The sequence below is a fragment of the Lissotriton helveticus genome, chromosome 6 (genome assembly GCF_964261635.1).
Source record: "Lissotriton helveticus chromosome 6, aLisHel1.1, whole genome shotgun sequence".
Taxonomy (NCBI): Eukaryota; Metazoa; Chordata; class Amphibia; order Caudata; family Salamandridae; genus Lissotriton; species Lissotriton helveticus.
In genome coordinates, this window is record NC_136067.1 from 30,245,053 (window position 1) to 30,267,738 (window position 22,686).

The 22,686-nt window shown below is 45.5% G+C and overlaps 2 pseudogenes; one reads left to right on the plus strand and one right to left on the minus strand.

Moving 5' to 3' along the window:
* LOC144762180 (solute carrier family 22 member 7-like) overlaps positions 1–22,686 on the plus strand; it is a 136,237-nt pseudogene that overhangs the window by 61,088 nt on the left and 52,463 nt on the right.
* Positions 14,331–15,343, minus strand: LOC144761205 (baculoviral IAP repeat-containing protein 7-like; annotated as a pseudogene).

Sequence of the window (22,686 nt, forward strand, 5' to 3'; positions counted from 1 at the left end):
TTTCGGTCACCTTATTGTGGCTGGCGACTGTGGCAAAGCGAGCTAAAGACCGATGATGGATTCAACTCAGATCTGTGACTGGGGGTGAGTGCCTGAAAAGTTTCAGCACTCCATCCATCATCTCCTTGTGTTTGCTTAGTCCTTTCAGAAGCACAATAGCCCTCCTTCCTGGCATAATATCCACAGATGTGTACTGAAGAGGTGGTGTCTGAGGTCCAAGATTTGTAGCTGGGGCCCTCACTTTGGAAGGTGGAAGAAGCTTCTAGAAACTCTCTTTGAAGTGCACAGGCTTCCTACCTCCCCTGGCTCCAGACTAACTACACAAGGGTTTGCAGTCCTTTGTGTAGAGGCAGGAAACAGCTTATTCAAGTGTAAATTGGGCTGTGCCCAGCTCCTTCCTCCCATCCTGCCAGTGACAGCCCATCCAGGCACACCTAAGCTCTCCATTGTGTGGGGCTGTCTAGGAGAAATGAGAAATGAGAAATGTCCTAGTTATCACAAAGGAAAGTTTCAATTCTATTAAGGATGCGGAGGCGAGGATTATGCATGTCCTTTCTCCATTTATTAGACAGCAAGTTAAAAGAACAAGAAAAAAACAGCCATGAACTACATAGCCCATGAGGCTCAGTGGTAGTCATGGTAACCAGGCAACCAATCATAGTCCAGCCACGAGCATATAGGGAATCCCACGTCGTAGTCCTTCCTCTTCTCTGTTGTTGCTGGAAGTTAAGACCTCTATCCTCTAGTACGTTTTCTGATCGGAACCTAGGGAAGAGAGAATATAATAATATCTTGTCCAGAATATTTTGGAAGGAACAAGTAACACATGGTAATGTTTAAACCATGAAAAACAACAATTGATAGTACAAGGTTCCCCAACGTGATTAACTAAAGTAACTCAATAGAACCTCTCTCTTACAGGGTGTGATAAAACAGGGAATGAAGTAATCCCTTTTCGGAATTTAGGGTGCCTCACACATACCAAAGGTTGAATGGCTGTTGTCATCCCACCCGATGAATGTCCAGTATCATCATTGGCACCCTGCTCCAACGGCAGGCTGGCGGTGCAATGCCCGTCGGGCAGCACAGGGTGCTGCACTTTCGCGGAGATCTTTTATTCCTTTTGCCAACGGGTGCATGTGTGTGAGGGACCTAAGAAGTGCAATAGTGAGCGTGAGTGAGGTTAAAACAGGTCAGTAGAGTCCAATAGGGGAACTTTTAATAACATGGCTCACTGCCTCATTAAAATGTGTGAAAAGGTGAGGGCTACTAAGGCGTGACGATTAGGGTAATCAAGCCTCATTCAACCCTCAGTCCAAGTGTGGTCGACATGTTTCATGCCCAAAGGGGCAATTCATCAGGACCAAAAGTGCTCATAAAATTGCTATAGGATTCCTCAATAATTAAGGAACCGGGTATACGACCTGACTTGTGTCGCAGGATCAACCCTTCATTGAAACCCTCCCTGGGACTAGAGAAAGAAACAAAAAAAGGGTACAGTCAATAGTTTGTTTGTTACTACAGACATTATTGCATGAAATCATGGCATGCAAGTGATTGAGTATTGAAGGGGGTCACAGCCCCGGTGAATTAATAACACTCAGAGAGGGTGAAAAGAGATGCGGGACAAAATAAACTGCATTATGTCCTTTCAAAAAAGCCATTGGGAGTTATCAATTGGCATGCAGTATGTTTGATCACAACATATATCGTGCGCCACACCAAAATGGGTGACACGTGTGTGTCATGCAGGCTTAAGGAGGTGTGTGTGTGCTCATCCAAAATTTAACCTAAAAAAGGGTTACCACTTAAACGCACTAATTATTTCCAGCAGGGCATAGCACCCTCAGTGATCGCGATCGTACTGAATACCCCCAAACAATGGTGAATGGTAAACTGTGTGCACGGGGGTAGCGTCTGCGCGGAGCTCACCCGCAGTCCCTGGTCGGTGATCCCCCCGGCAGACCTGGAGGGGTCAGTGCTGGTTAGCTAGCACCTAAAGAAAAGAAAGCGGATCACCGTTCGTCATAATGTTGAGGAGCGGTCAAGCTTACCATGAAATGGAGTCGCAAGCGTCATAGGATCATGACGATCGTAAATCCCAAGCCTCGGGTGTGTTGCGTGTAAGGAAAACACGCCTTACCTGACTTGCCTCTGGCACAGGCTTCTAGTCACCTACCCCGCCCTCGTCGGTATGACCGCAGGAAAGCCGGTACAAGCGGTCCGTGTTTCCACCGCTAAACAAAGCGGAATGCGCGCGCACCATAGGGGGCGTGTCTGCCCAGCGTTGCTAGGACACGCAGCGCGTTGAAACATGGAAAGCAAGGACTACCAAACGTGTACCTGGCTCGTGACAATGGGCGCCATCTTGAAATGGGTTGGGAATCGGCAGACCAGTATTAACAGTAAGGAGTTAGATAGTAATGATTGGGAATTAAACTGGTCATTGGACAGTCAGCCCATGGAATGTCTTGTAAATCCATGGAATGTATTATCTGGACAGCATAGTCCAGGGCACAGCATCATTAAGGCCATATTCATCAGTATGTAGACGATGTACCCATCTTTGCTCCATTTTAAAGAGGGTTTGTTGATTCATAGACGGATGGCATTCCAGTACAGTCCATTGCAAACTTTCAGTTCCATGATTTCATTCTCTGCAGTGCTCATATAGTTTAGTATGAGTCTTTTGACATCGTACGTTACTGTTATGCTCCATGATGCGTTGTTTAACTGGGCGCATCGTCATCCCGATGTAGAGCATTTTGCAAGGGCATATGAGTACATAGATACACCTTGAGCTGTTACAGTTGGTATGTCTGTTGATATTCCAACAGAAGTCCCTAGGTAGTGCAATAGTTTTGCCCTGGATTGTTTGCGGGCAAACTACACAAGATCCACAACGATAATGTCCAACGACTGGTGGAAGGTCCCATAGAGTGTTAACTGGTCGGGTGCTTGATTGTTTCGGGCGAGTGTGGATGAGGGTATCTTTTAGACTCGTTGTCCTCTTGAATGCAAAGCGCGGGCAAGGCAAATCCATGCCAGCCGTATTAAGGATCCCCCAGTGTGATTTCACGATCTTCTTTATAAACGTCGAGTGCCTGGTGTAGGACGTGACACATGTAATCGTCTCATCCTTATCTTTTGTGTGGACTTCGAGCAGCGACTCTCTGTTGTTGTTGAGTGCTCGTTTGCATGAAGTCTTCAGAAGTCGTGTGGGGTATCCCCTATCTTGGAGCTTGTGTTGTAGAATCCTCGCTTCATGTTTATAGTCGTGGACTGAGCTGCAGTTTCTCCGTATCCGGAGAAATTGACCGAAGGGCAAGTTCTCCCTCAGTGCTCTCGTGTGGTGGCTGTTATACAAGCGCAGGCTGTTTCTATCAGTTTTCTTCTTGAACAGAGTGGTGCTGATCGTTGATGGATCCAATTGAATCGTTAGATCCAAGAAGGGTATGGATGTCTCCGAGATAGTGCCTGTAAATTTTAAGTATGGGTCCTGCTGGTTGATCCATAGGCAGAAGGCCTCGCAGCTGGGGCGGTCACCTTTCCAGAAAATCAAGATATCGTCGATATATCGACGCCATAGTGAGAGATTATCTCGAAAGGGATTCTGTTCTGGAGGATAGATGTAATTCTTTTCAAAGGCCGCCATGTAGATGCCAGCCAGGCTGGGAGCAAAAGTCGAACCCATTGAGGTCCCACTAACCTGATGATACAGTTGTGATTCGTATCGAAAAAAGTTTTCAGTCAGGGCTATGTGGGCAAGCTCCATGATGAAGGCAACGGGAGTGGGAGAGGTCCAATCTTCCTGTCGCATCAGAGAGTCCACGGCTTCTAGTGTGGCTTGTTGCGGAATGCTCGTATATAACGCCTCTACGTCTAAGGTCAGGAGTAGATCGATGTCCTCCCTTCCATCGATGTCATCGATCAAGCGTAGGACGTCTCTGGTATCTTGTAAATACGACGGAATCTGCTTCACCAGTGGTTGGAAAAAGGCGTCACAAAATTGGGACAGAGGTTCCAACAGTGATCCGATGCCGGAGACAATCGGTCTACCTGGGACAGGGGTGGTCCCCTTATGGATCTTGGGGAGGGTGTAGAAATACGGGGTCACTGGGTCCGTTGTTACTAGGAATTCAGCTTCTTTCTTGCTGATCCATTCATTGGTCTCGGCTTCAATAATGAGGCTGGTGATGGTTGTCATCAACCGTTTCGTGGGGTCCTCCATCAATGGTCTATAATGAGTAGTGTTCGACAATTGTCGTCTGCACTCACGGTCATAGTCCTCATAATCTTGTATAACAGTGGCTCCCCCTTTGTCTGCTTGTTTAATAACAATGGAGTCATCCCTCCCCAGGTCGATTGATGCTTTTCTTTCTGCAGTTGTCAGATTGTGGAAGGGTTTCACCTTTGGTTTGTTTTGCATGCTGGTGAGCACATCCAGGCACACCTAAGCTCTCCATTGTGTGGGGCTGTCTAGGAGAAATGAGAAATGTCCTAGTTATCACAAAGGAAAGTTTCAATTCTATTAAGGATGCGGAGGCGAGGATTATGCATGTCCTTTCTCCATTTATTAGACAGCAAGTTAAAAGAACAAGAAAAAAACAGCCATGAACTACATAGCCCATGAGGCTCAGTGGTAGTCATGGTAACCAGGCAACCAATCATAGTCCAGCCACGAGCATATAGGGAATCCCACGTCGTAGTCCTTCCTCTTCTCTGTTGTTGCTGGAAGTTAAGACCTCTATCCTCTAGTACGTTTTCTGATCGGAACCTAGGGAAGAGAGAATATAATAATATCTTGTCCAGAATATTTTGGAAGGAACAAGTAACACATGGTAATGTTTAAACCATAGCAAAAACAGCATTGAAATAAGGCGTAAGTCATTTAAGACAATATGTATAATACATCAAATGAGGAAACATTTCATAAGAACATAAAAGCATTACTTCCCTGATACGAAGAAATAGTCCTTAATACAGACAAAACCAAGGGAGGGAGGCTAGATGAAGCCAGGGAGGGATAATCCTTGCCTCCGCGTCCTTTATAGAATTGAAACTTTCCTTTGTGATAACTAGGAAATTTCTCATTCTATGTCAGGAATTGGAGGCAAGGATTATGCAAGTTCAAAGCGTACTCACTACAAGAGTAGCAGCCTCATGAATGGGCTTGAAATAAAAAAAATTAAAAGTTGATTCAGAAGACCAATCAGCCGCATTCATAATGTCTTCCAATCTGCCCCCAACTTGGACAGCCTTGGAAGCCATAGCTCCTCTAGTGGAGTGACCTCCAAAGTTATGGATATTAATACCTGCCTCAGACATGATCCATTTAACCCATCAAGCAATGGTGGGAGAGGAAACCGCTCAAAAAGGTTTCCTGATAGCAATGAGTAGTTAGGGAATGACCAGCAGAAATGGCTGACCTGAAAAAATTAATGGTGCAGTATGCTAGATTTTTATGGAAAAGATCAGCAAGGAAATTTACTACGTCAGGGACTGAGGAGCCCACGGGATCCAAGTGTTTCGCCACACACCAACGAACCCAACGGTTCCAAGCGGAACGGTATCGTTTAGTGGTACCCAGGGCAGGCCCGCTGAATGAGGAGTTCCGCCTCTCTCGAAAGAGTCGTTAGACCATTGTCCCCTGAAATCCTCCAGGCCATGAGATGTAGATGGCCTTGGAGAACCAGAGGGTGAGGATGACCCAAGGGATCCGTCAGAATGGTCTCGAAAGACGGCAACCGAAGAGGACTGTCCCAAGACAATTCCAGAAGGGACGGGAACCAGATCTGAGCTTTCCAGATTGGAGTGATCAGGATCAGAGAGGCCCGTTGTCTGCGGACCTGGGCTGCTGCTCTCTGAATGAATAGAAACGGGGGAAAGGCATAAGCTGGGAACCCCGACCAATCCTGGAGGAAGGCGTCCACCGCCTCCGTTCCCGGGTCCGGTTTCCAACTGAATAACCGTGGAAGCTGGGCATTCCACCTGGAAGCAAACAGGTCCACCAGAGGACGGCCCCAAAGGTCCGAGATTTGGCGAAAATCTGCAGGGTCCAGTCTCCAATCGCTGGCATCCAGAAATTCCTGGAGTTCCAGTCAACACTGTTCAGTACTCCCGGAAGATATTCCGCTGTCAACGAGATTTGACGTTGAAGGCAGTAATTCCAAAAGTCCTTGGCAAGATCCGCCAACACCTTGGAATGAGTGCCCCCCAGGCGATTGATATATCGCACAGCTGTCGTATTGTCCATCCGAAGAAGAACACAACAGGAGACTCTGTCGAGGTGAAAGAGCGAATAGCAAAAGAACCCGCAAAGAGTTCCAGGCAGTTGATGATGAAGCCCAGAGATTGAAGAAGAGAAATTGTGACCTGCAGATGAAGAAGAAGAGCCCTGGGCTGGTCCATAATAAGGATGTCGTCCAGATAGATAATCAGTCGAATTCCCTTGGTGCGGAGATGTTTGACTACAGACCGCAGGACTTTGGTGAAGCACCAGGGTGCTGAGGAAAGACCAGAGGGGAGAGTCCTGAACTCGTAATCCTGATCCCGCCACAGAAACTGGGGGAAACGGCAATGCGGAGGGAAGATTGGAACCGAAAGATAAGCATCTTTGAGATCCAACTGGACATGCCAATCGTTCTGAAGCAGTAGATCCCTGAGAAGATGGATGCCCTCCATCTTGAAATGACGATAAACCAACCATTCGTTAAAGGAACGGAGGTTGATAACTGGTCTGAACCCTTTGTTCTTCTTTTCGACCAGGAAGATGTTGCTTAGAAAACCTCTCGGATGAAGATAGGATGGAACAATAGCGCCTTTTAAAAGCATATCCTGAACTTCTTGGTCTATGAGCGCCTGATCTGAGGCGGAAAAAAACAAGGGCAGAGGTGGAGAAACCTGAACGGGGAACCCGTAGAATTCTATGTGAAAACCCTGTACTGTCTCCAGAACCCAGGAATCCGAAATGAGATCTGTCCAGTTTGCCAGAAACAGAACAATCCTGCCCCCTAGACGTACCGGAGAGAGGAGAGGAAAGCTTACAGTTGAATCCTTTGGAAGAGGATTGGTTTCCTCCACAGCCTCTGCCTTGTCCTCTGCCTCCATGAGATGGGTAGAAGGAGCCTTGCCTTCCGTCATTCCACCCGTTGTTTCGCTTCTCTTGACCCTTATTGGAGTCTTGTTGGAACTGGCGGCCAGAAGAGCGACCCAAAATCTTTTTCATAGAGGCTTGCGCTTTATCGAGTGCCGAGAAAGTAGCCACAAACTTGCCTAGCTCCTTCACAAAATGATCACCAAATAAGGTACCCTGAGCCACCAAACCTGCCTCCGACAAGGACAATTCCCCTAGCTTAGGGTAAATTTTGATAAGGAGGGAACGGCAACGCTCAGCAGAGAGGGCACAGTTGGCATTGGCCAAAAGGCACATGGCCCTCTGTGCCCATCCCGCTACGTCGTCCGTTGGGAGAGGTTGACCGGACTCCCTAGAGCGTTGTGCAAGTTCAATAATCTTAGTAAGGGGGCCCACCACATCCAGGAGTTTATCCTGGCTCGCTCTCCAAGACCTGTCAATACCCTTCTTCGGGTCCTTCATGTATTTTGCAAAAAATTTACACAATTTAGGTCAATTTCAGGAGTCGCTGCAACACCATTAGGGAGGGTGGGTCGAGGGCACTCAGACCGCAGGCGAGAAAATTGAAGAAAAACAGAAAATACAATTTGTGGACTGTATTTAAATAGTTGAGTGCTTGGTGGAATATTTGCAGACAGTTTGTTGACACTGTCCTGCAGAGGGGCAAGCGCCTGGGCAATTGCCAAAGATTGGAGTTTGTCGACCTCTGCAGGAGGGCGCATTTGGGGGGTTTGCTCCACAACATCAGCATGGGAGACATAGTCATGGTCCTGATGAGATTGCATGTCAACAGAGGGATGGGCACCTATAAACCAAACACCCAATCAGTATAGCAAGGGTTCCCCACAACACAGGCACCCAAATAGCCAAAACAGCAGTGCAATACACAATGCCAATGAAAGAAAATGCCCAACAAGGGCTGTAACACTTGGGCAAAGCCCGTCAAACCTACCACTGAAAACGTGGTGTCAGTGAAGGGGGGAGGAGGCCAAAATCAAAGAAAGCGAAGCGCAAAGCCTCCTGCGCGCAAAGGGCGCTGTGGAGAAACACCAGCAAAGCGTCTGAAGATGACGCCACACACAGCGCACACGCGCAGTAAAGTCGCTCGGGCGAAAAGCCTACCGCGTCCACAATAAAGCGGGAAAACCCGCGAACAATTAGCAAAAATACAATAAACAAGCCGTCAATACACCACACAATAAACTGCCCACGTCAAAAGCCCAAGAATGTCGCTGTAAGGAAAGCAGGGGCTTAACTCAAGGGGCAGCAATGGAGAAAGAGGAAGGACTACGATGGGGGATTCCCTATATGCTCTTGGCTGGACTATGATTGGTTGCCTGGTTACCATGACTACCTCTGAGCCTCATGGGCTATGTAGTTCATGGCTGTTTTTTTCTTGTTCTTTTAACTTGCTGTCTAATAAATGGAGAAAGGACATGCATAATCCTCGCCTCCGCTTCCTGACATAGAATTCACAAAGCCCACCAGCCAGCTGCATCCAGTCATGTGACCCAGAGACAAACTGAAGGTGCCAAATGGCTAACGCAGGAAAATGGCTACTTTTTAAAAGTATATAAAAAAATGATGGATGTAATGTGTGTATTAATTTCAGCCACTATGAATTAATCGGGACTCATGCAAATCGATCATTATTTGCACTCTACCTCACCTCAGTTTGATCCAGCTAGATGCAAATTAGTCTTGACCCGGCTCCAGTCGGAACAGTCCAGCCCGAACTGCCAAGGCAGGTCCTCCCTGAACCAGAGCACAAGCAACCCAGGACTGTTTTCACCCCAGTTATGGGCTCATCAGCCGGGTAAAGCTAGGTTTCAGTGACACAGTGTGCAAGGGACCCACGTCTAGGTATACTAGTAAGTATGGGCGGAAAATTTGTTCCACTCACGGAATTTGCGGATTTTTGGCAATTTTGCGATTTGCGCGAAATTGCCCAAAAAACCGTAATTCGCGAGTTGGCGGATTTTTTTTCTTGTTCGCGCTTCAAAAACACAATCTCGCGCGTGCGGCATTGACTTACCATGATTCTGCGTTCGCTGATGAGTTTTCCTCCCTGTTCGGGTGCGCTGCGTGATTTTGGTAGCTGGCAGAGCGATGCCGTGATCGCGAACATATCATTGCATCCCGAAACAGGAAATTGCAAATGTGAACACGTCATTGCAACCCCGAAACAGGAAATTGTGAACACGAACACGTCATTGCAACCCGAAACAGGAAAAAGGCATTGCGAGCAGGCTGGTTAAGTGGAAACAACATGTTCGCGACCGCATGCGCAAGTTCTTGTTCTCGAACTAGTAAAAAAATCTCGCGAACTCGCAAAAAAAAAATTTGCTAGCTCGCAGAATTGAGCGGAGTTTGCCAATCACAATTACAAATTCACGCAAATTCACGTATCGCGAATTCGCAAATTCCGCCCATGCTTATATACTAGTACCACTTAGAGCGACACACTAAAGGATACAAAAAAGTGATGGATGGAATACTTGAATTAATCTCAGCCACTGGTAGGCACTCGGACCTCATTACAATCCATCCTTAATTTACACGCCATGTAACGTCACATCATGTGACGCCAGTGGATAATATTCATTTCAACATGTCCTATTTCTCATAACATGTCAGTCACTTCAGCAACTGCCTTATTCTTTTTCATGCAAATCATATTTGTTTCACTGCTTGCTATAATGTTTTCAGTGTGGGTCATATTCAGATAAATATCCTCAACATATATTTTAGTAGATATTTTTACTGAATTTACATTATGTTATTCATTACGTTCACTAAGTAAAGTATTAATTTACTGCTAATCATATTTCTTTTGCTGCATGGTATATTATTCTAGCATGTTTGATATTGTTTTTAAAATATCTTATATTCATTCTGGTGTTATATTCTCTTTGCTATGTATTTCAGGCGGTAGCATATTTGTATGGCTTTAATTTTGACATGAACGGCTTCTCAGAGACTACTAAGGCAATGCGTTCTTTTAAGAGTAAAAATATACTTTTGCTTTTTTCCTTACTTTTGGTACATTTTCTCCCTCCTCCCTCCCCCCACAGTTGCAAGGGCACAGCCCCTCCTCCCCCTCTGCTGGGTCATTCCTCCTTTGATTCTCATGCTGGATACCTCCCACTCTTCCCTGATTTCTTTCACTTTTCTCTGTGTCCACCCCCTCTCACCCCTGACCTTACTTGTTGGCAGTCTATGTATACATGATTCATTCACATGATGCTCCCTGAATCAGCTGCTGTTTGTTGATCTGTCCTCTCTATTTCTGGAGGATGCAATCAGTAGTAATCAGCGCCCTCAAGTGGGGAACAAAGAACGTGCGGCTAATCGAACTTCAGCAGCAAGACCAGTGCAGCACACACCTTCCATCTATTTATTTATTTATGAAGTTTTATATAGCAATATCTGCTCAGCCACACTGTAGAGGTACATTACACAAGGTGGCATCATTTTTTTTTAATGAGGTAGGAGGACCTTAAGGGGAGAGGATGTGGCAAAAGGCCAGAGCTGGAGCTTGGGAACCAGATTGGGCAAATCACTTCATCTCCCCATGCCTAAAAGTAATTTAAAACAAGCATTTGCAATGAAACAGGTCTCGCTTTTTTTTTAGTTGGAGCTGCTGACGTTGTAAATGACAAGGGGCCAGATGTAGGTAAAGTACATTTACAGATTTTAGAATACCGAGTTTTACCGATTCGGTATTCTAGAATCTGTAAATGCTATGTAGCTAAATATTCGGTACGTATTACTGATTCGGTACGATTCTGTATTTACCGAATCGGTATTCATCGATTCGGTAATTCCCATTCATTTCTATGGGTCTGGAGGCCCATAGGAATGAATGGGAATTACCGAATCGGTATATACCGATTCGGTAAAATGGGGGTCACATTCAAGGGTGCCAGGGTGTCACTTTGACACCCTGTTGCACCCCTGAATCGTACTTGTGTGCACATGTGGCACACATACATGCCCTAGGGGCATGTATGTCTGCCGCATTGCACCGTTGAAAATGCACAGATTTGCATTTTCAAAGGTATTCGGTATTTACCACCAACTTATAGTTGGTAGTAAATAACGAATCCTTAAAGCACATGAGCACTCTCAAATGTGCTTCCTACATGCCATTTACCGATTCGGTAAATACTGAATCGGTAAATTATGATTCGGTAAATACAGAATCGGTAAATACTGATTCGGTATTTGCCGAATCATCACCTACATGGCAAATTGTTCAATACCAGTCGGTAGACCTGAAATTTACCGAATTTCGGGTTTACCGACCGGTAATGAGCCACCTACATCGGGCCCAATGTCTTTTACTTATGTGTTTTGGTTTGGAGTGTAGGGGATGTATGAACAGAGACACAGGAACAGAGAAGCAGCTGCAGCACTGATTAGAGGATTTAGAATGAGGAATTACAGATGAGACCAGAGAAACAGGTAGCAGCACTGCCTAGAGGACTAAGAATGAGTAATTACCCTCTGGGACCAGAGAAGTAGCTGCAGCAATGCCTAGAGGCCGCGAGAATGAGGATTTACCCCAGTGACCAGAGAAGCAGCTGTCACACTGCCTGGAGCACTAAGAATGAGGAATTACCCCAGGGACCAGAGAAGCAGCTGCAGTACCGCCTAGAGCACGAAGAATGCGGAATTATAAGTGGGACCAGAGAAGCAGCTAGCAGCACTGCCTAGAGGACTAAGAATGAGGAGTTACCCCTAGGACCAGAGAAGCAGCTGCAGCACTGCTTAGAGGGCTCAGAATGAGGAATTACCAGTGGGACCAGAGAAGCAGCTAGTAGCACTGGCTATACCACTAAGAATGATGAATTACCAACGAGACCAGAGAATCAGCTAGCAGCATAGCCTAGAGTACTAAGAATGAGGAATTACATCTGGGACCAGAGAAGCAGCTGCCGCACTGCCTAGAGGACTTAGAATGAGGAATTATCCCTGGGACCAGAGAAGCAGCTAGCAGCACTGCCTGGAGGACTAAGAATGAGGAATTACATCTGGGACCAGAGAAGCAGCTGCCGCACTGCCTAGAGGACTTAGAATGAGGAATTACCCCTGGGACCAGAGAAGCAGCTAGCAGCACTGCCTAGAGGACTAAGAATGAGGAATTACCCCTAGGACCAGAGAAGCAGCTGCAGCACTGCTTAGAGGGCTCAGGATGAGAAATTACCAGTGGGACCAGAGAAGCAGCTAGCAGCATTGCCTAGAGGACTAAGAATGAGGAATTACCAGTGGGACCAGAGGAGCCGCTAGCAGCACTGCCTAGAGGACTAAGAATGAGGATTTACCAATCAAGAGCCATGTGGCACTGTTCTTGAAAGCATCACTGCATCTTTCACAATCTGTTATTCATTTTAACACTTTCGCTGCGGCAGCTATTCTGCCGTAGCGCTAAGAGGGCGGGGGGGGAGGGGGCGGGCGCGCCGCGCTCACACGCTGGTGACGGAACCGCTCCGTCACCAGCCTCGGTTGAGCTGTGCTGATGACGGAGCGGTTCCGTCATGGCCCCGCCCGCTCAATAGAACGCGCCATGACGGAACCGCTACGTCATCAGCACAGCGCTACCGCGGCTGATGATGGAGCGGTTCCGTCATCAGCGTCGAAGAGGTTAAAAAGAGGGCTTGTCTAATCTTGGCCCCCTTAGTCACTGAAATCCGCTGCTAAAAGAAGGAAGATATTTCAATCAGTCTAAAAACATGAACTGGGGAAATGCTAATTTTATCAAGCAGAAAGTGGAAAAATATATGTGCAAAGTAATACCTCTCGCAAAAAGAGTGTGCCCAGGTGAGCAGCAAATTAGTAAAGTAAGCCAGAAACTACGCTTCAGTGGGTGTCTGAGGTTTTACCTGGCCTGGTGCCAGTTTGCAGCAAAGAGCACTAGAATCTTCCGTCCATAGTGGTCCAGGCGGGAGAGCACCCCTGGGAAGCCGTCCTTCCGCCCCTGCTTGATGCCTGGGTAGGAGGCGTGGAAGTTTCTGAACATGTCCAGGTTCTGCTGGCGTCCTCGAAGTACTGTGCCAGCAGTCAAAGAGCTGTCTCGTTTTCTTTACAATGCATATGTCTCCTGCAACGTTTTGGCTTATGTACTCTTTTCTATTGTAAGCAGTGTTAGACCTGGCACCATTGGCGTGCGTCTCCCTTCCATTTTTGCTGTTGCCTCATGTGTTTTTGCTGGTGTTAGAAGCATTTGGGCACTGTGCCACTGCTGTCCAGTGCCACAGTGCAAGTGCTCCCTACTGTAAATGAATGTATTAATTAGTGATTCCATGATTGACAATTTGGTTTACTTGTCAGACCCTGGTAGAGTGCACTGAGTGTGACCAGGCGTGTAAATCCAAATGCTGCTAGTGGGCTTGCAGCACTGGTAGAGCTGCACATAGAAGCTGCCTTGTAAAATGTGTCTAAGGTCTGGTACTGTCATGCAAGTGCACCCACTTCCCAGTCCCTAAACCTTCCCTTTTCTTCAAATTAGTCACCCCTATGGTAGGCCCAAGGGCAGGGTGAATTGTAAGTAGAAGGTAGGACAAGCCCTGATGTGTGTGGATTGCCAAAATAGTGAATTACAGCAATTTTCGGTTTTCACTATTGCAAGGGTACCTGTTCTCCATAGGCCAGAATGGGCTGTTAGATTATTCCCTGTTTGTAATCCTAGCAAAATCGAGTTTAGTATGCCTGGACTCTTTTAGTGAAGTTTATTTTGCAACAGTATTTTTTTATTCAACACTTAAATAAATTAATTATATATTACATTACCATAGATTAGATATATTACAACAGTAAAATTTTAAAATGAATTCACATATAGAAACAAGGACTTTGTGTATTTTTGGCTAAAAGACCAGTCGGGAGCTTCACATAGCGTGTCAACCTACGGGTCTAGGACATGGAAGTGAGGACAGTGTCCTTGATGCTGGCTTTGCAGATTGGGCACTGGTTTAATCCAGGGGCACACCCCGTACACACTACAAGATGCCCACAGGGAACAAAGATGATGGAAACCTCGCTGTCTCTGCTTATCTTGCACACACGCTCTTCCTTTAGCTGACGCAACTTCTCCTGTATGGTTGCCGGGGTTCCTGCAGCCTCCAATTTGGCAGGAGCACCTCCTGTGCCAAGGTTGCGATAGACCGGCTCTTCAATCGACACATCGTCTATGTCAGATAAGAGACTGGAAGGAATCCCCGGAATCCACATCTTTAATAATAAAGGTAGTTTGGAGAATCTGTTGCGTGGCCTGCATCTGTCGCGAAGCAAGATATTCATTCAACCAAGGCATATGGACAGAAGCAGCACAAGCAGGAGGCTGGACAGGTGAATTGCTGAGCCCTTCACAAGCCTCATTGTCCAAGTCAAATTCCAGGATCTCTCGGTCCCTGGGTAAATAGACATGAGACGTGAAGGAATCCCAGGAATCCACATCCTCAATTAATGTAGCTTGGAACTTCTGTTGTGTGGTCTGCTCGAAGTGCTCCACAACGAAAGTCTGTGACGTGACCAGATCATCCAACCATGGTCCAGTGGCAAGAGATTGAGATGAAGCAGCAGGATGCTGGGCAGGTGAAGAGACGGACCCTTGGCACGGTGTGGTGCTGCTTCCTCCGCCCTGCTGATAAACCTTCGAAGATCGTGGAATTTTACGGTAGTGCTCCGGGACAGCACGGATGAAATCAGGTCCCTTTTGTTGATTCAGGAACATACACCTGGGAGACTGATGGGCATGTCTCTTCCATGGGTTATGGTGCCTCTTCCAGTTACTAATCCCTGCATTGCAGTGGAAACACCAAACTCCGTCATCGCCTACAGAAGACCATGCTGTATAAAAGCCAGCCCTGGCGAGTTTCCTCGGCTGCACCTCGTGGTTTGACCAGCCGAGGAACGAGTGCTCCCGCAAACATACCTCTGCCATGTCTGGACGCGCGGCTTGGGTATGTTGCCCACTTCCCTGCCCATGACGAAGTGGCAGTGCGGGTGGTACTTCCGGGGCTCCTGCATGGCAGCTCCCCGTAAGATCCTGCAGTTCAGCATGCCCTCGCAGTAGAAGCACTGGACCCGGTCCTCGGGCCCCACGTAGAAGAAGCCAGCGCTGGCCAGGTCCGCGCAAAACGCCTGAGCCTCGGACGGCCACCTTTCGAAGTTTATTTTAATATTCTGTGTTTGCAAATACCACATTTAGAAAGTAGGTATTTGCTTGCCTAACCATTTAAGCCTGCCTCTGCGAGGTTGTGTATTCCTTCGTCTGGTTTTGTGAGTGACAGGGCTGAGGGATTCGAAGAGACAGACTGGGGCAGCCCGGTGGTGAATAGAGAGATCTGCATCTAGATGGGAAGAAAATCATCTGAGGCTACATTACACCAGTCTTATCATGTAAACAAGACATCATCTGAGCTACAATACACCACTCTTATCATGTGAACAAGACACCATCTGAGGCTACAATACACCGGTCTTATCAAGTAAACAAGACACCATCTGAGGCTATAATGCACCAGTCTTATCATGTAAACAAGACACCATCTGAGGCTACAATGCACCAGTCTAATGATGTAAACAAGACACCATCTGAGGCTACAATGCACCAGTCTTATCATGTAAACAAGACACCATCTGAGGCTACAATGCACCAGTCTTATCATGTAAACAAGACACCATCTGAGGCTACAATGCACCAGTCTTGTCATGTAAACAAGACACCATCTGAGGCTACAATACACCAGTCTTATCATGTAAACAAGACACCATCTGAGGCTATAATACACCAGTCTTATCATGTAAACAAGACACCATCTGAGGTTACAATACACCAGTCTTATCATGTAAACAAGACACCATCTGAGGCTACAATGCACCAGTCTTATCATGTAAACAAGACACCACCTGAGGCTACAATGCACCAGTCTTATCATGTAAACAAGACACCACCTGAGGCTACAATGCACCACTCTTATCATGTAAACAAGACACCATCTGAGGCTACAATACACCAGTCTTATCATGTAAACAATACACCATCTGAGGCTACAATGCACCAGTCTTGTCATGTAAACAAGACACCATCTGAGGCTACAATACACCAGTCTTATCATGTAAACAAGACACCATCTGAGGCTATAATACACCAGTCTTATCATGTAAACAAGACACCATCTGAGGCTACAATACACCAGTCTTATCATGTAAACAAGACACCATCTGAGGCTACAATACACCAGTCTCATCATGTAAACAAGACACCATCTGAGGCTATAATACACCAGTCTTATCATGTAAACAAGACACCATCTGAGGCTACAATACACCAGTCTTATCATGTAAACAAGACACCATCTGAGGCTACAATGCACCAGTCTTATCATGTAAACAAGACACCATCTGAGGCTACAATACACCAGTCTTATCATGTAAACAAGACACCATCTGAGGCAATAATACACCAGTCTTCCTTCTCTTTTTTCAGTGTGCAGGGCAGAGATCCTTGACTTAAGCCCTTTTAACCAGAACTCTTGAAATCTAATAGTACTGTGGATTATTTTTGTTGTTTATTGGTCTTGTGGTAACTCTATATAAAATATACTTATTTTTGATATACAACCTTGTGTGGTGTCCATTTGTAGTGTTGCCACTGGGTTACTGTATGTGGTCACAAATGCTTAACTTACAACGCCTCTGAGATAAAGCCTTCCTGCTCGTTCCAAGCTACCAAGGGGGTGAGCAGGGGTTATTTTAGGAGTGTAATCCCCTTATCCTGACTAGAGGAGAGGGTCCCTATTTGTCACAAGTACCTACCTGTGCCAACTAGAGACCACCAATTCTAACAAGCCCATTTAACAATAAACAACAACAAAGTAAATTCAAGCCAAGCTGTGCAGAAAGCAGCGATGGCTGAACATGCAGACGTAGAACAGAAGGAATAAAAAATAAACATGGCAACTAGACGAACGACCTGCCTACACATCGTGCAGGTGCTCATTGTTACACCGAGGCTCGGCATTTCACAGCAAACAAAATAACGCACGCTATCATTATAAAGTCAGCGAGGCAGATGCTTAACACCCACGTGGGTGCATCTTCCCAACGTAGAGTCAACCCCTTCTACGATGATGACACTTTTGGACTAAATACTGCAAACATTTTTTAACTGGTCGGAAGACGCACAGCCAATTGGAAGGGTGACTAAATAAACATAATGGTGGCTCTGCCAAGCATAAATGCACATCTATTAGCTGAAATCCGGGATATAGTAGTCAACAGCAAATAGTAATCTAAGTTGGGGCTATCATGGTACTGGCCTCCAAGCCACCTGGAGTGCACACTTGCCCATAGCAAAGCGCTGGGCTGAAGCCAAACAACTGTAAGTATCGAAGCAAACAAAGGTAGTCCTTTTAACCCCTTGGACGCGGACAGAATTTTGCCACGGTACGGCAAAATTCCACTTGTGCGCCGTTCGGACGGCTCCAGGCCGTCTGACCCACACACCCACCCTGGTGTCGGACGCATGCAAGGGCTTAATAATGCTAAATTGGGGCAGGAATTTTGACATAGGAGCTTATGTGTAGTCCATAATAGTTCTTCTTCGTTTGTACGTAGTTTTATTCCTTGTCCGTATCTCAAATCTTGATACACATAGAAAATGAAGCAGCCAACAAGTGTTTTCATCCTTTGGACTTTTTCAAGGCTAAAGCGTCTTCTTAGAAAAGTGCAAAAGCTGGGCTAGTTGGTAAGTAAACCGTTGCATATCTAGAAAGTTGTGCTTCGCTCAGCCTGGCCATATGCATGTAATCGTATTTAAAGAGTAAATATATTTTCTGAAAAATGATGGGTCAGGAGAAGCGTAATTAATCCCAGATACGGGAATCACAGGGAACAACACATTGTAGGTGTATGCAGATTGTCTATGCCATAAAACCAAATGGCTGAGTCAAAATCCAATCGGCAAAAGGCAAAAAGAGGCCTTGATTGGCCTGAGAGTATTCAGGTGTCTGGTAAAGTGCGGGCCCTACATAGGCTCCACTCCAGCGCCTTGACGCCAGTTGCTTTCAAGGATGCCCACGTCCCCACACTCAGAGCCTCTACAGCAAATTGGTATAACAAGCATACAGATTGAAAGATTTGGGGTCTTACTAATGGGTAGAGTCCAGTTAGGAGAATGGGATGGACAATGAAGAATCTGCAGTTAGGCAGAGTTTCTACAAGAAAGAGCGTTACAGAAGGTAAGTAACTTGTTCTTCTGATAGAGACTTCTAACCGTAGATGACTCACCTTTTAAATCTGTACCAAAGCAGTACCTATCTGGAGGTGAGTTTGTGAATGGTCACAAACCTAAAAGTCCCGTAGGACAGAGCGGGCAAAATCCCCTTCTTGGCAAACCAGGCTGTCCGGACAGTAGTACTTTGTGAACATATGGAATGACGCCCTTCCTACCACTCAATGACTTCAAGCAGGCAGTACAAGCTCTAGTTATACCTAGAGTAGAATACGGATGTGTCTCTCTTTGTGGCCTACCCAAAGCATCAACTGCACCGTTAAGAGCTTCAATCAACGCAGCAGCAAAACTCATCACTGGTTCTAAACGAAGTTCCCACTTCTTCCCCGGACCTACAATCCTTGAACTGGCTACCTCTGGAAGCCAGAATTCATCTGAAAATAGCATGTATGACGCACAAAGCCATGCATCACAATGCACCCAGCTACCTGGCACAGAAACTGACGATCTCGGGTGGGATCAGACCCTCAAGAAGTGCAGAAAACTTACTATTGAAACCACAAAAATTCAATAAGAAAACTTCTAACAGAACCTACTCTGGGATGGTGCCTAGAATATGGAATGCCTTAACCCCGGAAACCAGACTTAACCCCTCCACTGCTTCTTTTAAAAAGGAAGTAAAATTCATTTTCATGGCCAAATTCACATGTGTATGGTCTATAGAAATCTCGAGACGAACCGCACACGCGCTGCCAACCTGACTTGGATAAAGGACCACCTGAGCAACCTAGACATTATATCGTCCTTCTGTCTCACTCTATGAGATAGACTTTACGTTGCATCTTACTATGTTGCTTTTTTTAATAGGTTTTGTATATGTCTTTTGATTCGCTTTTATTTGCTGTACAAGTAACTTTTACTGACTGTATAGCGCTCTGATATCCGCCAGGATCTTGTTCGCGCTCTATAAAACTTTCAAAATAAATAAAATGTATCTGCCAGGCAGATACCCAGGACAGGAACTCCTCCAGCCAACAGAGTGGTAGAAGCTTTGTTCCGGGTAGAATACGCTTGCAGTCCTTCCAGAGCGCAGCTTTGTGGCAAATGAGTAGCAATTCTTATTGTAGAATACGATCCAGCAGGAGATGACCCTTTTCTGCATGCCCTTGCCTTTTTCACTCCAGTTAACACAATAAACAACTGATTGTCCACCCAGGGTTGTCTGGTAGATCAGTGCTCTTTTGGGGTCCACCCAATCGAGTTACTACTCAGAGGGTGAGGTGGAGCAAAGAGCACCAATGAGGACATTTGTTTTCTTAAACTCTTTTTATTGAAACCATGCTCATCATACATTATATACAATCAAGACATCTCGCATATCATGATACATACATGGCAGTTACAAAGCTCCAACACCCAAAGGCAGGACATTGAGCACAAACCGTAGGGGGGCTATTGCGGCCCATCACAGTGTACATGGCAGTTATCAATTTTTCATTATAACATTTCGAATTATAAGACCACTGACGTGTGTTCCCTGCCACTCAAAAAACCCTATGAATGTTTTCCTGGCTCCCCACACCTTTTCCCACTTTCTAGGGCAGCCCCCGCTCTGATACACTACCTTTTCAGCCTTCTGGCACCAAAATAAGTCCAACTCCCACTTCCTGAGTCTGGCGGATCTGCACTCCCTCAAGCCGTAGCAATGTTCCACTAGGTCAACCCGCCACCAGAGGCAGCCACATTTTCTGGTATTTTGACCAAGACTCTGTTGTAATCAAGTCCACGCAGGTAGAAGTGATTCAAGAAGATTTATTCAAGTTGTTTACAAGATCAGTAATACAGCCCCACCCGGAGCAGCCAGCAAGGCGCTCAGCCCTTCTCCAACCATGGATTTCATACACCAACATTCTATGTTACATCATATCTAGAGGGCTCCAAAGTATAATAACCAAGATACTACATATCCTCCTTTCTTCCAAAAAGAAAACAGAAAAGAGAAGTATAGAATCCGATGTAGAAGCTAGAAGAACGTAATAGAGAGAGTACTAGAAAAAAACAAAGCAGAGGTAGAGAGAAAGAAAACAACCAAACATCCTAAAGAAACAGATAAACATAACCTGTTTCCCATCCGTCTTTCTATAAATGAGAGAAAGAAATGAAGAGAAAGAGAAACTATCAATGAATACTCTCTGTACACCAAATGGCCAGGTAAGTATGCGAGAGAGAAATCCAAATCAGGAGAAAAGAAGAAGATGATAGAGAAGAAGTGAAATACCTTACACAACTCATACTTCTCCATAATAGAATAAACAATTAAGTTAAAAAAAATAGAAAAGTACTGGGCTACAATGTTGAGAAAAAAAAAGGAAAACGCCAAGTCTAGCGTGAACCAAAGCACTATAGTTAATGGAGAAGAGCTAAACTATACACCCATGTGGGTAACAATATGAACGTGCAGTGGCAACCACAAGAGAGGTCTATACATTGCACTAAGTAGTGAAGGTATAAGACCGTGAAATATACCTCAACTGGCGGTCTATTGATATGCACATGGAAAAGGAAAAAAACCCAAAAAGAATCCTCATGGAGAGGTCAAGACATGTGTACGAAAGTGGGGGAATACAACCCACGTGAAACACCCCATGAAGAGGTAAAAACAATGTGCACTGTAACAAAAGACACATACGGAAATGCAGGACAAAAATACAACACGTGAGCCTTGAGGTGAAAGTGTGCACCGAAATCAAAAAACATACCTCGTGGAGAAGTCAGTGTTGTGCACTTGTGTGGAGGTCTGTAGAGGTGCAATGTAGAGACAGGTCTAAAACCCATGCGAGAGACCTTGTGTTGAGGTACAGACATTGTGCACTGTAACAATAAACAACTTAAAAACGGACGGAGCATAAAGTACAAAATCCAGCAACACAATAATACATAAAAAACATGTGATACAAAGTGACAAGAAAATTAACAAACATAACAACGCCAGTAAGGGACCTCTCACCCAGTTTATGCTGGATACAGGTTATGTAAAAGCAAGAAACCCATGGACTAATGGATTGTCTCTAAAATAAAAAAATTATTTCCAACTGGGCCCACTAGTTATAGAACTAAGGAAACACAATTCATGTTGAAATGTCACAGTCAGTTGGAGAATCAATACATAACTTCACTTGAGTGGCAAAAGTTCAAGGTAACCATGCGTAACACTGAAGAAAATTTCTGACAGGGGCATGCAGTGAAATAATGCTCTTTTTATGGAAAATGCCCAGTTGAAAGAATGACTCCAACGTGTAAGTTAAGTAAGCACAGATTAAAAAAAACGTGGTTGGCAGATGAAACATAGTTATAATCTTCAATGATGCACACCGGTGGTTGACAATCCTAAGATGGCGGCACGTAGGGCGGCGCTAAGCTGGGTGGCTCCCAGCGCGTGCGTGCATGCTGGGAACCTAAAACAGCATCCGGCAGGGAGAACGAAGGACGTCACAGGCACTTGAAGAACAAGATGGTGAGCACGCTCTGGTTCTGACTAGTGCCACTTTTTTAAAGAAAGCACAGCGGTTGGCAAAGTGCAGGCATCAGGTCTCAGGGGAGACCAAAACCAAAGAAAAAAAACATTGTTTACATGACTTTCCACACATTTGTTCGTAAGAGCCACAAGCATCACCTCACACTTGTCGCTAAAGTCCCAACCGCAGCATGATGGGACATAACGGTGAGAACTTTTGAAGACAGTACGGGCCCGATTCACAGAACTAACTTAAGACAAAATCCTAAACTTTCTACTTTTGGTATTCATAGAAGGCATTTAGTAGTACTAAAGTTATGATTTTGTCTAAGTTTGAATTAAGACAAACTTAAGACAGACTTAAGACAGACTTAAGACAGATTTAAGTTAGGATTTTGTCTTAAGTTTGTGTTAAGTCTGTCTTAAATTTGTCTTAAGTTTGTCTTAATTCAAACTTGTATGTCACAGAGTCTGCTTGACTATGGGGTAAGGACCGATGTACCTAGCGTGAAACACACTGCGCAGCTTGAATTGAATGTTCTTGGTGGACAGTCACACTCGGTCCCCCACTCAATATTGTGGAGCTTCCTTTCTGTGACAATCTTCCAACCTCTTATAGGTTTGTTTTCCCCGTAACAGATGCTCCCTAACGATTTTGTGCACTGAGTGTAGCTTCCTCACTTCCTGTGGAATACTGATGGGGAGCGTTCTGGCATCATAACCATCATTTGCATGAAAAGGCGATATACCTACTGAACTAAGCCAGGCGTTATTGTAGGCTAGTTCCACCATCCACAA